This window comes from Typopeltis vanoorti, chromosome 9 (assembly GCF_054136105.1).
Source record: "Typopeltis vanoorti isolate ZY-2024b chromosome 9, IOZ_Tvanoo_1.0, whole genome shotgun sequence".
In the NCBI taxonomy this organism is placed as follows: Eukaryota; Metazoa; Arthropoda; class Arachnida; order Uropygi; family Thelyphonidae; genus Typopeltis; species Typopeltis vanoorti.
The window spans coordinates 10800007-10815083 of record NC_143557.1 but is presented as its reverse complement, the minus strand read 5'-3'; the positions used below and the strand labels follow the sequence as shown (position 1 = coordinate 10815083).

Genomic DNA, 15077 nt, shown 5'->3' with positions numbered 1-15077 from the left:
TTTATCTATTCCTAACTGAATATAAATCCTTCTATCTCATATGACAAGGAATATGTTTCACAAAGTAAGGTTTCTGAATTTTCATTATTAAAAATTATAGAAACACCTACCATGTTATAGAAAAACTTCAGTTTAATATAAACCAATTTAGTCACTCAACATTTCTACCTAACATATCAAGGTCATCATCTGGAGTATACACACACACACACACACACACATATATATATATATATATATAAAGAAACAATCTACATAGTAAGCTGAAATTACACTAATTTGGTCAACTGTTAAAACTGGTGGCCTGACCTGGTGGAGGGGGGTGGGGGGATCCTTACAGCGTCAAAGCTAGAATCCTGTTATCTATTTCTTTCAAGATCCAAAATAGAATTAATGTTAGATGCTAAATCTTTTTTAGTCGCCCGAAGTTGGTTCCTTATCAAGGAAAAACTTGGATGAACGTAAATTGCGTGAGCTCTAGGAGTCTGAATTGTTTCTCTAAATCTAGCAAACGTAGGAATGACATTCGTATCACGGCATTTTTTTTTTTGAGAAAGGCAATCCGTGCGTGACTTTCCTAATTTTCCTGTTTGTTTAGCGAGTTTTTCTCCGTGAAGGATAATAAGGCTAATCTTTAGAGTTACCTGTGGCATAATAAATTAATAATGGAACACGTATAGACCACAGTAATTACCTTAATTAAATAAAGGTACAAATATTTCATACTGAAAGTAACAGTGCATCCTCAGTGTAGAACAAACAGTTAAAGGAATGGAATACAAAGTACAGTACAGTCAGTGGATCACCAAATAAAATTGTTGCCGCGTGCCAGAAGATTAATTACTAAAATATTATTAAATAATTCTTTAAAGATAATTATTTCATTGATGGTTGCATAAAATAAGACTCTCCTAAACTTTTGGGAGAGACAGTCATTTCGATTTAACTTTGGCCGATGTAAGAGGGCTTCGCAACTTTCTTTAAAAAGGCGTTCATATTTAAACCTACATCTGTGGAGAAGACAAGCTTTATCCCACTGGATATTATGATTAGTGTCAATGCTATGTTGTGCTAGACCAGACTTATGAGGTTTCATGTATTCGATATAATATTGATGTTCCTTCATTCTTTTTTCCACAGAATGGCCTGTTTGTCCATAATATGGCAAATTGCATTCACATATATCTGGTAAACTCTAGAAAATGATAAAGGTGACAGTATGTCTTTTGTAGATGGCAACAAGTGAGAAATTTTGTTGATAGGAAAATATTTGGGAATAAGATGATAATTCTTCAAATTTACTTTCGTGCAAGTTTTTCCTTGATACAGAACCAACTTCGGGCGACTAAAAAAGATTTAGCATCTGTTATCTATTTCGTTACAAATCATTAAGAAATATGTTAAGCTAAAGAACAACATAATTACTTGTATAAATTAGAACAAAACAGTATAGATGGTGGCCAATAATAACTGAAATTATTGCTTAGAATCCTTTGCTGGAAAACTTTAAGAACTTAAGTGGGCTGAATGTGTGCTATCCAAATTCTTGGGATTTTTGTCATCACCGTTCTTTAAGATTAGGATGATTGATCAAAATTTCACAGGCTTCTTTAAATTTGTATAATGTAAAAAAAAAAACAGGTACATTTAGATCAGTTTGGTGTAGGATATTAAGAGCATGATATATGTATGTATATATATATATATATATATATATATATATATATATATATATATATATTTATTTATTTATTTTATTAATTTTATAGGTGGTTTAAAAGTTGCATTAAGATTATAATGGTGTGGAATGTTATTTATTTTATCTGATAATCCTTTAATGTGTGAGACAGCTATTGTTTTTCTGTAATCTATATTATATGCATTTTTTATGAAGTTTTATGAATAACTTTATTAATCGTATTTTTGCTATAGCCATTATTAATAAATGTGTTGTTAATAATTTGTAATTCTTGTTTATGAGTTTGTTCATTAGAGCAAGTTGTTATAGCTCTGTTTTTGAGGGTATTAATGACTCCAGATTGTTGTGAAGGGTGGTGATAAGAGGTAGCATGTATATATTTGTCACTGGCATCGCATGCCCATTTCGGTTGGGTGTGCTGTGCAACCTGCTCTACAAATTTCATGTCAAATTGACATGAAATTTGTAGAGATGGATTGTAGTCATGGGCGTCCGCAGAAAATTTTCTGGGGAGCTTGGAGATAAATAATTATATCAATAAATTTTTATAATTATTGATGTAATTACATCAATAAATGTTTTTTTATCGTTTTTTGATGTAATTATTTGTCGATGTAAACTATAAATGCATTATTTTTATTTTGCATCAATTTTAATGATCTTTAATTATTTGAAAAAAAAAAAGTATTTGGAAATAATAGTTTTTAGCACAATTTCATATATAAAAAACATTGACTAGCATATTTTATTAAATATAGACTAATTAATTAATCCCAAAATCCTAAATTAAATTATTTCAGTTATTACCTTTTATATATTTATATATATAGTAATGAATATTTTTTTCACAAATCAGAAAAGGATGAACCAAAAACAGGAACACGTGTTTTATTGCTACAATAAAACACGTGTTCTATGGCTACCCCACCGTGGGCCGAAACAGGCCAACCCATAATAAAAATTTTAAGACAGAAAAAGTGTCCCATAGTTGTGAGGGTGTAAGGTTACATACCTTAATCACTTAACGATTATAATTTGTGGAATTTTTTACTCGATCCTGGAGGCCTGCCTCTTCAGATGCACATGACCATATGATTGCATTTTATCGATGTATGTAAGATTGAGAGTGCATAGCGCATCAGCGCTCATCTTAATTGGTCCAATGCAATTAATTGCAGGATAACTTTGAATACTTCTGCAGTGGGTGAACAATCGTTTTGTTTTAGGATTTATTAGAAAACAACAGTGAAGGAGAATGATATTTGGTAGGTATGTTTGAAATACTCAAAGATGAAAATATGTGAACCACCATTTATAAGACGTGAGACGTGAGACGCCTGCCTCTTCAGATGCACATGACCATATGATTGCATTTTATCGATGTATGTAAGATTGAGAGTGCATAGCGCATCAGCGCTCATCTTAATTGGTCCAATGCAATTAATTGCAGGATAACTTTGAATACTTCTGCAGTGGGTGAACAATCGTTTTGTTTTAGGATTTATTAGAAAACAACAGTGAAGGAGAATGATATTTGGTAGGTATGTTTGAAATACTCAAAGATGAAAATATGTGAACCACCATTTATAAGACGTGAGAATAGGAAATGAAAGGAAAGAATAAGTGTGAGTAGAAATACTTTCATTAATGCTAAACGAATTATTGATAATTAACATTTGTGATAGGAGTTGCTGGGTAGAGAGAATAGCACGAACCTATAAAGTCTAGACATGAATAAGTGAATTTATGATGGCATAATTAAAAAAAAAAAACTTATGAGAAGACAGAGTATGGCAGGAATAAATATGGTTTGATGGAGCAGCCAATCATTTCGTAAAATTTGTTGCCCATGTTATGTATATTTCTCTGGTTTGTGTATATTTCACTCCCTTTTCCAAGAATTTTCTTTTGTTTACTGAGATTTAGTATACATAACATCTGATCATTATTGGAATTATCCACACTTTCGGGAATCCTACATTGATTAGTTTTTTTGGGTTTTTTTTTTTTTAGTATCAGTGCTTTGTCTGTCTTATCATTCTCACATATGCTGGTATTTTTTTGTAGATCAACAATGTCTTATAATACACGGAATATTCATTTTTATTCAGGAATAGATATTTTTTTTACTGTCTGTTGTTTCCGAAGACTAGAATAAAAATGTCTCTATACCATTAAAAAAATTTTTCAACCTCAACAGATGCTATACTGCATAGCAAGAGAAACATTTAGGTTTTTTCTCCTAACATCTACTTTCATATTTTCAGTTCCAGAAAAAATATGTAACAACTGTTTGTAATACAGCCATCGGATACAGAAACGCTCAACTCATGAGAAGTGACAACATTCAATTTGATTGGTTGACACAATAACCAATCACAGCTGCTAGGTGAGCTCACCCAGCCTTGCCTTCTCAGCAGTTTTAAAATACTAGAATGCTAAGGATTTGACCCGCTGCACCCTCTTTACATCTTTTCAAAGGGCACAAAGGTGTATGCATTTTGAAAGCACACCCCGGCTATTAACTCAAATGTGATGCAATGTTTACTTGTCAAAAAGTGCCTCTTCATGAAGCACTAATGCTTCATTATCCTCATGAAGAGGACAAAGAACCATTAATATATTGTGTTTAATTTTAGGAATCACGCAAAAAACAATTAGGGGAGTCTTTAACTGTAATAAATGGAAAAATATAATATCGGTGATACTGATATTTCATGGATGAGCACTGCACACCTAGCACACCCAGAATATTCTCCCCTGATATATATATATATATATATATATATATATGTAGAAAGTTTTTAACTTGGGTATATTATGTATTCAAGATACCAAGTAATTTTATATAAACTTTGTTTTTAATCCTATTTCCCAAGTAAGTAAACAGACAAGTAAGTCAAGTTTGCACCTGCACATAGTGAAAGTCTGAGGCAACTCGTGGTAAAGGACTCGAACTACGTGCAGACGCAAACTGAGACTTACTTGTCTGTTTGCTTACTTGGGAAATCAAGTTTATATAAAATTACTTGGTATCTTGTATGAATACATAATATACCCAAGTTAAAAAACTTTCTACATCTATCTCTCATCCTGAGATTTTATTTAATAAGGTCAAAGCACCCTGTAGCAACTTGTTTAGGTAAAATTCATAAGCTCTGCATTACTTCAACCTTAGCATTTTCAGGTCTGGCTCCCACTGACGAGACCTCAATAAAGGTCAAAACCAGTATGGGTAATGACCATTGCGTTTAATGCATAGCATCATACATCTCTGCAAGGGGGGATGTGCTTTACATTAGGGGAAAAATACTAAGGAAAGTGATCGGAGCTTAATCCAGCTTTACCACGAATTGACTGGCACTATGTACAGGCGTAAACTTGACTTAGTTGTCTGTTTGCTTACTTGGGAAATAGGATTAAAAACCAAGTTTATATAAAATGACTTTGGTATCTTGAATATATATATATATATATATATATATATATTAGGATAACCAAGCAATTTTATATGCTTGGTTATTTTAGCTCCTAATCCCAAGTGTGCAAACAATTAAGTTTGCGCCTGAAACAAAGTTCAAGTCTAAAGATGGTACAACACCAGGGCAACTCATTGTAAAGGTGGTTAAAGCTTTGATCACTATTCTTAGTATTTTCCCATAATGTAAAGCACATCTCACTAGAAGATGTATACTGCTTAAAGCTTTGATCACTAAGAATAGTGATCAAAGCTTTAACCACCTTTACAATGAGTTGCCCTGGTGTTGTACCATCTTTAGACTTGAACTTTGTTTCAGGCGCAAACTTAATTGTTTGCACACTTGGGATTAGGAGCTAAAATAACCAAGCATATAAAATTGCTTGGTTATCCTAATATACAATATACCCAAGTTAAAAATTTATTCCCATATATATATATATATATATATATATATATATATATATATATATATATATATATATATATATATATTGCTGGTGTGTGTAGGCTAGACAGTGAAAGATAGACTGCCTGAGGAACAATGTGTGACCAGTGTATCCAGGAAACGAAGTAGTTTTGATTTTCTATAGTAAATTGTATGTGCTCGTTGTTTGTTCATTTGGCTGTTGTGTGACCAGATAACAAAAAGATCGTCGCTGTATCTAAGCCAAACTGTATGTTGAAAGTAAAGGAATCTAGATGTGTTGCTCAAAAGCTTCCATATTGGAAGAGACAGCAGTGAGTCCGTGGCTGTACTTACTTTGTTTTTGTAGGTAAAAATTATTTTGCCAGATGAAGTAACTTGAACATAGTACGTGGGCAAAATAGTTATAATATTGGACAGAAATTTCTTCTGCAAGAGAAGAATTCTGTTAGTGATTGGGACATTTGTGAAAAGAGCAGAAACATGAAAGCTGACTAATAAATCATCTTTGCCTGTTTCATTATGTTTTAATTTTTTGTTTATGAAGTATTGTATGTTCTTTATATAACATCTTTTAATAACCATGAAGGAAAGGTTTTTGAATTTTAAATAACAAAATTATGTATATATTATACTACCAAAGACTAGAGACCCCAGATATGAGAGTCCTAAGAAAGATTAGAGGCCTAAGCAGATGGCATCAATGGCAATATCATATTAAAATCGAGGATATTAGGAAAGAACTTGACATTGTCAGCATCCAGGAATGCATTAGCAAAGCTAATCTCAGGTGGTATGGTCACTTAAACAGAATGTGCGAGGAAAGATTAGCAAAACAATTGTTCTCTGCCAGGTTGGCAGGAAAATGACCCAGAGGAAGACCAAGATATAGACGGATTGATACGGTACAAAGTGCCTTGGACGACAGAAATATAAGATCTGATAATGTTGGAGTCTTGACAAGTAACGGACTGATTTGGAGGAAAATTGTAGATAGGAAGGTAGTAATGATGCAAATTTATCATGTAGTACTATCATATCCTGTACCCCCCCCCCCCTGAGAGTACATGTCAGGAATTTGATGATAATGATGATGATGATGATTATACTACTACGTAAAAAAAAAAAGAACTGATCATTAGTAAATGAATGAATTATCCGAAAACGAAGTGAAATATATATAAAAAGAAAGAAATAGACATAACAAACACAGTAAATTGTACAAGATTATTTGCTCCTACATCAACCTGTATGTATTCCTGCCACACCCACACAAATCACTAGATCACAGAATAAGCCCCTTCTTTACTGCAGTTATTTACTGAGCTGGCAATGTATACGATCCCCGTTTCTTATTGGTTGTTGATTTATATTTTGCAAATCCCTTTCCATCTATTCGTAGGTTTTTTTTTTTTAATTATGCCAGTGATAAATGCAAATATGGAAGATTAGAGTTCATTTGGATCATGTATTCTTTGCCCACCCCCCCTCCAAATACTTATTACACAATCATACATATATCGCAGATGTAAGTTATTCGTAATGCATTTTACAATAATCAAAACATTTTTATTTATGCCTATTCTTTCTCTTCCTTATATTTGCTATTCTTTACATCTTTTATAAATCAAGTAATAATCAAATATATCGTTCTCTTTAATTATTTTTTTTTAATATATTCTGAAAAGAACATTCCTTCTCAACCTATTTTCCACCCTGCTATGCAGGATTGGTTACAATCGAAGAAAAGTAGCACGCCATATGTCATGCAGGAATGAAATTGCTGGTAATTTCACTCGCGTCGCCAGATGGTTAGGTTCTTGACGAGAAAGCAGTGATCTGTGATGTAACGTGTTAAGCATGATGATAACATGCATAGCTAACATTCAAAATTATAAATGCAAGTTTTATAGCAAAAATGAGTGAGCTGCTGCAGTTCAGGAATGCTGATAATTTTTTTATTCAGACTTCATGTGAACAGTTCACAATAAAACTAGCAACCTCAATCTATTAATATGTTTTCATCTGGCAAAAAAAAAGAAAAAAGTCAGAGCCCAACTTAAATCCAAACGCTCATTTCTTTTTAGACTGTTCTGATTAGACAGAATAATGATAGGAAGGAGTACTCCCCTCCCCCCAAAAAATACACAAGCGCACACGCACACACGCGCGCGCACACACACACACACACACACACACAGTTTATTCCTGTTAAGTGCATAATATATACCTCTATTTAGACATGTTCTCATGTTGAAGTAAACAATCATAAAAATATGGATTAATTTCTTAGAACTGTTTTGTCTCATACTCTTGAAAAGTCATAAAATTGTAGTAGATCTGTCACATGGGTAAACAACTTTTTAATAATGTGTTATTTTATTTAATTGTTTTGTATCTTTAATATATTTTGACATCCGAAAACCCATGCTGTAGAGACCACATATGGAACTTTTTCAAGCTACTCAAGGCCTCCAATAAGAAAGGCAGCGGTCTCAGATTGGACAACAAAATTCCTCTCTCTCACAAATACAATCACAGATACTCATCCACATGGTGTGTATACTTACTGCTTGGCCAACCTGGCTAGTAATTTAAAATATACATCAACATACCTACTTTGCGCAGTTGTTAGGTAAAAACTAAATGAACTAACAAATTATTAAATCGCTCCACTAATTGAAATATAAATATGTTTAAATGTAAAAAAAAAAAATTAATGCAATGGGAGACGACCTTATAAGGTGTGATCAAAAAGTATGGTGAGTGTAGCTGCAGTGCTTGATCTATTAACTCCTTTACGTACCAATTAAAAATCAGAAAGCGGTCGTTTTTCTGCCAATGTTTTGGGCGATGGGGATTTGCTGGATCAAATTCATCATTATTTGAAAAATAATGATGAATTTTTGCAAACGAAATAGCCGATACACGCTATTGGCAACTTTTCTCGGCTGAAAGGATATAGGCACAAGATTGTCTAGCGTCTATATTCAGTGGTATTTATATGTGAAACCAAAATTCAAAATCAATTTTGGTGCAATAAACAAAAGACGTATCACAGATGTCTTTGTATGTTAACAGGTTAAAGGAAGAGAAATGCTAAGAGGAATCATCTATCCATCTGTCAGTCGCATGATGAGTTTCAAATTGATTAATTCAGCTGTTTAGTTTTTTGTAACTGTGTTTTGCATCATTTTTGCAAAAATGGAAAGCGATGATTAGAATTACGTGATCATGTTACTTCAGATCTGAATTACTTCCAAAACGTGATGACAAGAGATGGGATTCAAAATTTGCAATGGGAGGGCCCAACTCACCATGGCCAAAAATCAAAGTCCTGGTGATTGTCTTTTTCAGTCTGGAGAGAATTCTCCAGGCAGAATTCATACCTAGAGGTGCTACATTCTCAATGTATATTATATAAGAATACTGGAACATTTGTGGAACGATATACGTCAAAAAAGACTGCAGAAGTGGGTGAATGGTTACATTTATTTGTTCATGTGCTCCACGTTCCTTGACCGTCCCTTAGGACTGGTTGAGCCTTCCTAGTGAGGGATTCTTAATCTCCTTTGACAGATGTCAAAGGAGATTAAGTATGTATTTTATGACAGTAGAACCATTTGTGTTCATGGGCTGGTTTGCCTGTTCTGAGGAACGAAAAACCCAAGTTTCTAGGTGAAAATGCCCTCTACCTCTGTATGAGACCAGCTAACTCACCTTTAATTAAAAGAGACCAGATAAAGGTTCCTCATGTCATGGACAGGAATCGAACCCAAGTCATTCTGACCAAAGGGCTTTGTCTATACTGACTGAGATATTTCATCATGACAATGCTTTGTGCTACACGTCTCTTTTATTTGACAGTTCTTGTTGGACAAAAAGGAATTTCTGCCTACACTGTATTTGTCCCGTTCAGTACTCTTTGACATCTAGCTCTTTTTAACGTTGAAATCGACAATGGATAGAAGTCATTTTCTATCAATACAAAAAAAATTAAATGGCATAACAATGTGCCTAAAAGAATGAAAGAAAGATGACCTCCATAACTCATTCAAAAAGTGGAATTGAGTATAGTCTAGATCACGGGTGGCCAAACATTTAGACGTTGGGGGCTACTTACCTAGTAAAAATTCTCTGCGGGCGACTATAGATCTGATAGAAAATTGCGGAATATTTTCGAGATTTTTAAAAGTTTATAAGGCAATAAATATAACAAAAAAAAAGAAAATTTATTGTTCATAACTTTATTTAAAAAATAATAACAATAAAACAAAAAACTAAATAAAATTATACAAACAGAATTGAATATTTTAATTTAATTGGACGATACCTGACACATTGCATAGATGCAGCTAAGCGATCATAATCTTGATTGTACAAACTTAAAGAAATTCATAAACATGATCCCAGATGTTGATCACTTAGCTGCGATCTATGCTTTGTCTTAATAGCATTCATACATGAGAATGCCGATTCACACAAATAAGTTGATCCAAAAAATGCGTTAAAATAAGCACCGATTCTCCAAATATTTGGATATTTACTTTTGTGGATCAACTTCCAAAAACTGCTATTTGAAGCAATTGATTTGAGGTGGATATCGCATTTCATATTTATAATTTCTTCTTCCAAATCTACTCTGTTTGTGTCAAGAAATTCATTCAATTTTGAAGCTGTATTCTCAACATTAATATTTTCATTGAAGGGATATGATAAAAAAGTAGTGATATCATTGAGCTTACTGATTCCTACAAATCTTACCTCAGATTCGTTCATTAAAAGTCATGCTTTCAGCATGTTTATTAAATAAAGATGACGTTTTGTATATCCCTTGACTGGTCAGCCAAATTTTTAAAATCTTTCAATTCGCACCACTTTAATTATATTTCAAGCATGTTTAATTTTTCCTTGAATGATTTTAAGGAGCTTATTATATCAATGATTGTTTTATTTTTTCCTTGTAATTCTGAGTATGTTATTTAGTTTTTCTGTAATGTCACAGAAAAAGGTGAGGTCAAGTAGCCATTCTTTATCATTTAATTCTGGATGTGAATCATCTCTGTTTTTCAAAAACGAATTTTTTTTATGCAAGAAGTTCTCTGAATCTTGCTAAAAATGTGGTGTGACTTAACCATCTTACGTCACTATGTAACAATAAGTCACTGTGCTCACTCTTGCATTCTTTTGGCAAAGCCTGAAATTGATGACGCAGCAAGCTATTTGATCTTATGAAATTAACAATTTTGAAAGCAACATTCACAACATGATTGAATTTCAGTACTTTTGAACACAAGGCCTGCTGATGGATGATGCAATGATAGTCCACAAAACTTGGTATATCTTCATCGTTTTTACAAAGAGTGACAAAACCGATTTTATTACCTACCATTGCAGGTGCTCCGTCCATAGTTATTGATACTAGCTTATGAATTGGAAAACTTGTACGTACAATGTAATTCTTAAATAAATCATAGATTACTTGACCTCTTGTTCGTCCTTGAATTTGAATAATGGTTAATAATTCTTCTGTGGCCGACATATCCTCAAAAACCATTCGAATAAAAATACATAATTGTGCAGTACCAGCGTAATCAGTAGACTCGTCAAACTGTAGTGACAAAAAATTGCACTTGCTTATGTTTTCATGCAGAATCTCTTCAAGGTTCCGGCTGATTTCTTCTGCTCTACGCATGATTGTGTTTCGTGATAATGACATATTGTTAATAGCAGTTGTTATTTCTGATTTGTTCTTAAAATTTTGAAATAATATTTCACCAGCTTTGATGAAGGCTTCCTTCCATAATTCTCCATCTTGAAACGGCTTATTACGTTTAATTAAAGTTTCAGCAACTTGGAATGATGCAATTGTAGCAGCCTTTGCACCTGTATTGTACTTGACGAAAATATTTTATTGTGCTGTCAGTAGTGTCTTAATTTGATGTACCTTTGCTTTTCTTAAGGCAGTGCCCTGTGGATAATCTTCTTCATAGTTTTTATGAACAGTTCAATAGTGTCTTTCAACATTTGCTTTTTTAGGTAAAGCCACATTCGCATTGCAAATTATACATACACATTTGTCTTTCATCATAATAAAGAAAATATCTTTTTCCCATTCTTTATGATAGTGATAAGTTTTTATTTTTTTTTTCACACTTGTTTTTGGCTCACTCATTGTTATCCTTTTTTTTTTTTTTTTTTTTTTTAACAATACTAATTGCATTGACTTGCTTAATTTAAAATAATACACACTAAAGATCGATAAACGGAAAACGATTTCATGGGATTACTCGGTACTAAAATACTTGATAATGGGACACTTTGGCTGCAAGTCTTGATCAAGAACAATACACAGATGGACTGTCAACTGCCAGTGTACACATCATCAAACATGTTACCATTGGGCACGTTCAGAATAGTCAAGCGAATGTTTCTGGACGAAGCGAATTCACGTGACTGCTGTAAAGCGATGGCTTTGTTGTTAACCGCTAAATTATAAACTTTACATCAGATTAGAAATAAATTAGTTTGACAATTTTTTTATCAATTAATAATTTTGATTATCGTCTGTCTATTCATTTTTAATCTATTTATTTGTTTAATTTGCTACATTCAGGTGCCTTGCGGTCAACGTCTTGGCCACACCTGGTCTAGATTGTTCATTGCACTATATAGCTGCAGGTGTTGGTTTGGCCAAAGCATAACAAACCACCAGTGTGAGGAATTTTATAGACAACAGAGTTAGCTGAAGGGGAAAGTTTTCCCTTTGCAGAGCTTAGAAAGAGGAAAAGTTTATTAATTGAATAAAAAATCACTTTGTGACCAGTGGATTTAAATAATTTGGAGATTCTTTCATGGTCACCTTTAACATAGGATGACAATATAGTTGACAACTGCTTGGAGACTAGTAGTGTAGAAACTTCATAACTGTTAATAACCTCGTTTACAAAAGATTCACTGAGTTAAGGTGGTTTTTGATGAAAGTGTATTTGTTGTGTTAATAATGTCGAAGCACAGTGAGCAAGCTTATTAAATAACAGATTTAACAGTTTGCGTTTTGACCTGAGCTAGCATGTTAAGTCCAGTGAGGGGTTTCTTTCTAAAGACAAAAAATTGAAGGCTATCTTCTGGCAGAAAGCATTAGCAGGTCTAAAAAGGAACTGTGCTGTTGCTCCTTTTTGACTTTGAAATTTGATATTTGTGAAGTTCAGACGTGATGTCTTTCCCATACTGAAGGATTAGGATGAATGTTAGTTACTGTTCAATCTATTCCATAAAGTAATTCAGAAGGGTAAAAGAAGAGGTTTACCTACAAAAGATATTCTTGATATCTTTCATGAAATTTTCATATATGTCTTCCATTTTATTAACTTTTTTTTATTCTTAAATTATGCATAATGTGGAGTGAAAGAAACAGCCTAACCCATTTGGTATACAAATAAAGATACCACTGCCAAGTTATTTTGTACTTGCTTCAGCAGTACATATACTAAATTGGAACGATACAGAGAAGATTAGCAGAGCCGGCCCCCTGCGCAAGAATGACACTCAAAATCATGAAGCCTTCCACATTTTTATGAGCCTGTGTAGCTCAGTTGATGTGGCGTTTGCACGCACAAATGAAGACTTGGTGTTTTGAATCTAGTCAGCGACTAGATGAAATTTTTCTGAGCCTTTTTTTTTTGCCAGCGTGGCTGGCCGAGTGGTTAGCGTGTTCGCTCTCTAGTCAAGAGGCTGCGGGCTCGAATCCTGCCGTGGGCATGGATGTTTGTGACTGTCTGTGGAAATACCAGTGGTGGTGGTCGGCGGTAGATGGCGTTGGTGTAGTTGTGGTCAGTTGATGGATTCTGAGTGGTGGAAGCAGAATTGTAGAGTGGATGTCCTTCCTCGATGGGTCTTTGGACTCCCTGGAGGTGAGAAATAATAATAATTTTTTAAAAAAATATGCTGTTATTTGCAGATGATCTATTTCCCCAGGAAAATATCAACACAAGCAAACAACCACCAATATGTTGCTCTAATTAGTTGTCTCCGTAGATGCTGAAAGTTAAATGCCATACTTTTATGGGATTAAAAAAAAGAAAGGATCTTTTCTCCAACATCAGAAGATCTACAGAGATCAGTAAAATCATTAAATGAAAGTTCAGAATAATATAATATGAGAACATCAAAAAGTACAGGCAAGAATAATGGCTTTCAAAGGAAAAAACTCAAGAAGTAAAATAGTGATAGATATTAAAATATTAGAACAAATAAATACCTGACATGTGACATCATATGAAGATGAAAAAGAGAGACATTAAAATATCAAATTTTAACAGCATAATAAATAATATATTTAAGCCCTCTCTGGTACAAACACACACCAGAATCAGACTATATTATGTTCTCTCTAAACCAACTTATGGAAATGAAACATGGACAATAATGAAAAACTGATTCCAACAGCAGAAATGAAATTTCTCAGAAAAACAGCTGGATGTACCAAGTTGGACCATAAATGAAAGAAATTTTAAAAAAACAAATGAATTTTTTTACAAAACCTGAATATATAAAAAAAATCATTGTATAAGTAAATATAAACAAAAACGGTTAGAACATCTAAATCGAATGGCTAATAGCAAATTGTTAAAAATAATATACAGATATAAAAATAAATGGAAAAAGAATTTGAAAACCAAGAAAGTGATGGCATGAGACTGGAACTGGCTGGTTGGCCTAAAATCCATGATAGGAAGAACAAAATGTGCATAATCATAATGCATGAAACGTTGCTTCCTCCACCACACACATATAGATATATTAGATGTCTTTGATTGGACAGAGTATGGCGAGTCCCATACCTCAAGTTTTGGAAATGAAATTCCTGTGAGAATTATTGATAGTGTTGTAGATGTTCTTTTATATGCAGAATGAATAAGATGATCACAAACATCCATGTCCACTGCAGGAATTGACCTTGCAGCCAGTTTGTTGTTTAAGTGTTAAATATCCACTCACCCAACCAAGCCGGTGGTTTCTACAGGATATGGGGAATTCACCATAGTTATCTAACTTCTTCTTCTTCTTCTTCTTCTTTCACTATGCGTTATTCCCGCTTCCTCTGCAGGGTCCGCGTGTTACTTAGATGCGACTACTTGTTAGTGCCACTCCCAAACAGACCTGTTGCCTAGTCTGCCGCTGGGAGGGGGGGGGGATATATTTTTGGCTGTATAGGCGTATGTTCACGGGGCCGGTTTGCCTGTTTGTGGGATGAAAAACGTCAGTTAAACTGGCGGAAAAAAACCCACTGCCCATGCCCAAGACCCGCTAACTTGGCTATGGCTGAGGAAGATCCTCAAATTCCTCATGTCTTCGACGGGAATCGAACCTGGGACACTCCTTCCCCAGTCATATGGTTGCGAAGCGCAAAGCCACTAGGCTAACTATGCAGACACCATAGTTATCTAACAGTTTACTGTATTCAGAAATTA

General features: G+C 33.7%; 1 protein-coding gene and 1 non-coding gene across 2 annotated transcripts in view; both read left to right on the top strand.

Moving 5' to 3' along the window:
- The window catches only part of Usp7 (Ubiquitin-specific protease 7), a 747694-nt gene that overhangs the window by 558931 nt on the left and 173686 nt on the right, over positions 1 to 15077 (top strand). The gene's annotated exons all lie outside the window — the stretch shown is intronic.
- LOC150102883 (U6 spliceosomal RNA) lies at positions 13070 to 13180 on the top strand. The gene has a single exon (XR_016548899.1). It is a non-coding gene; the product is annotated as a U6 spliceosomal RNA (small nuclear RNA).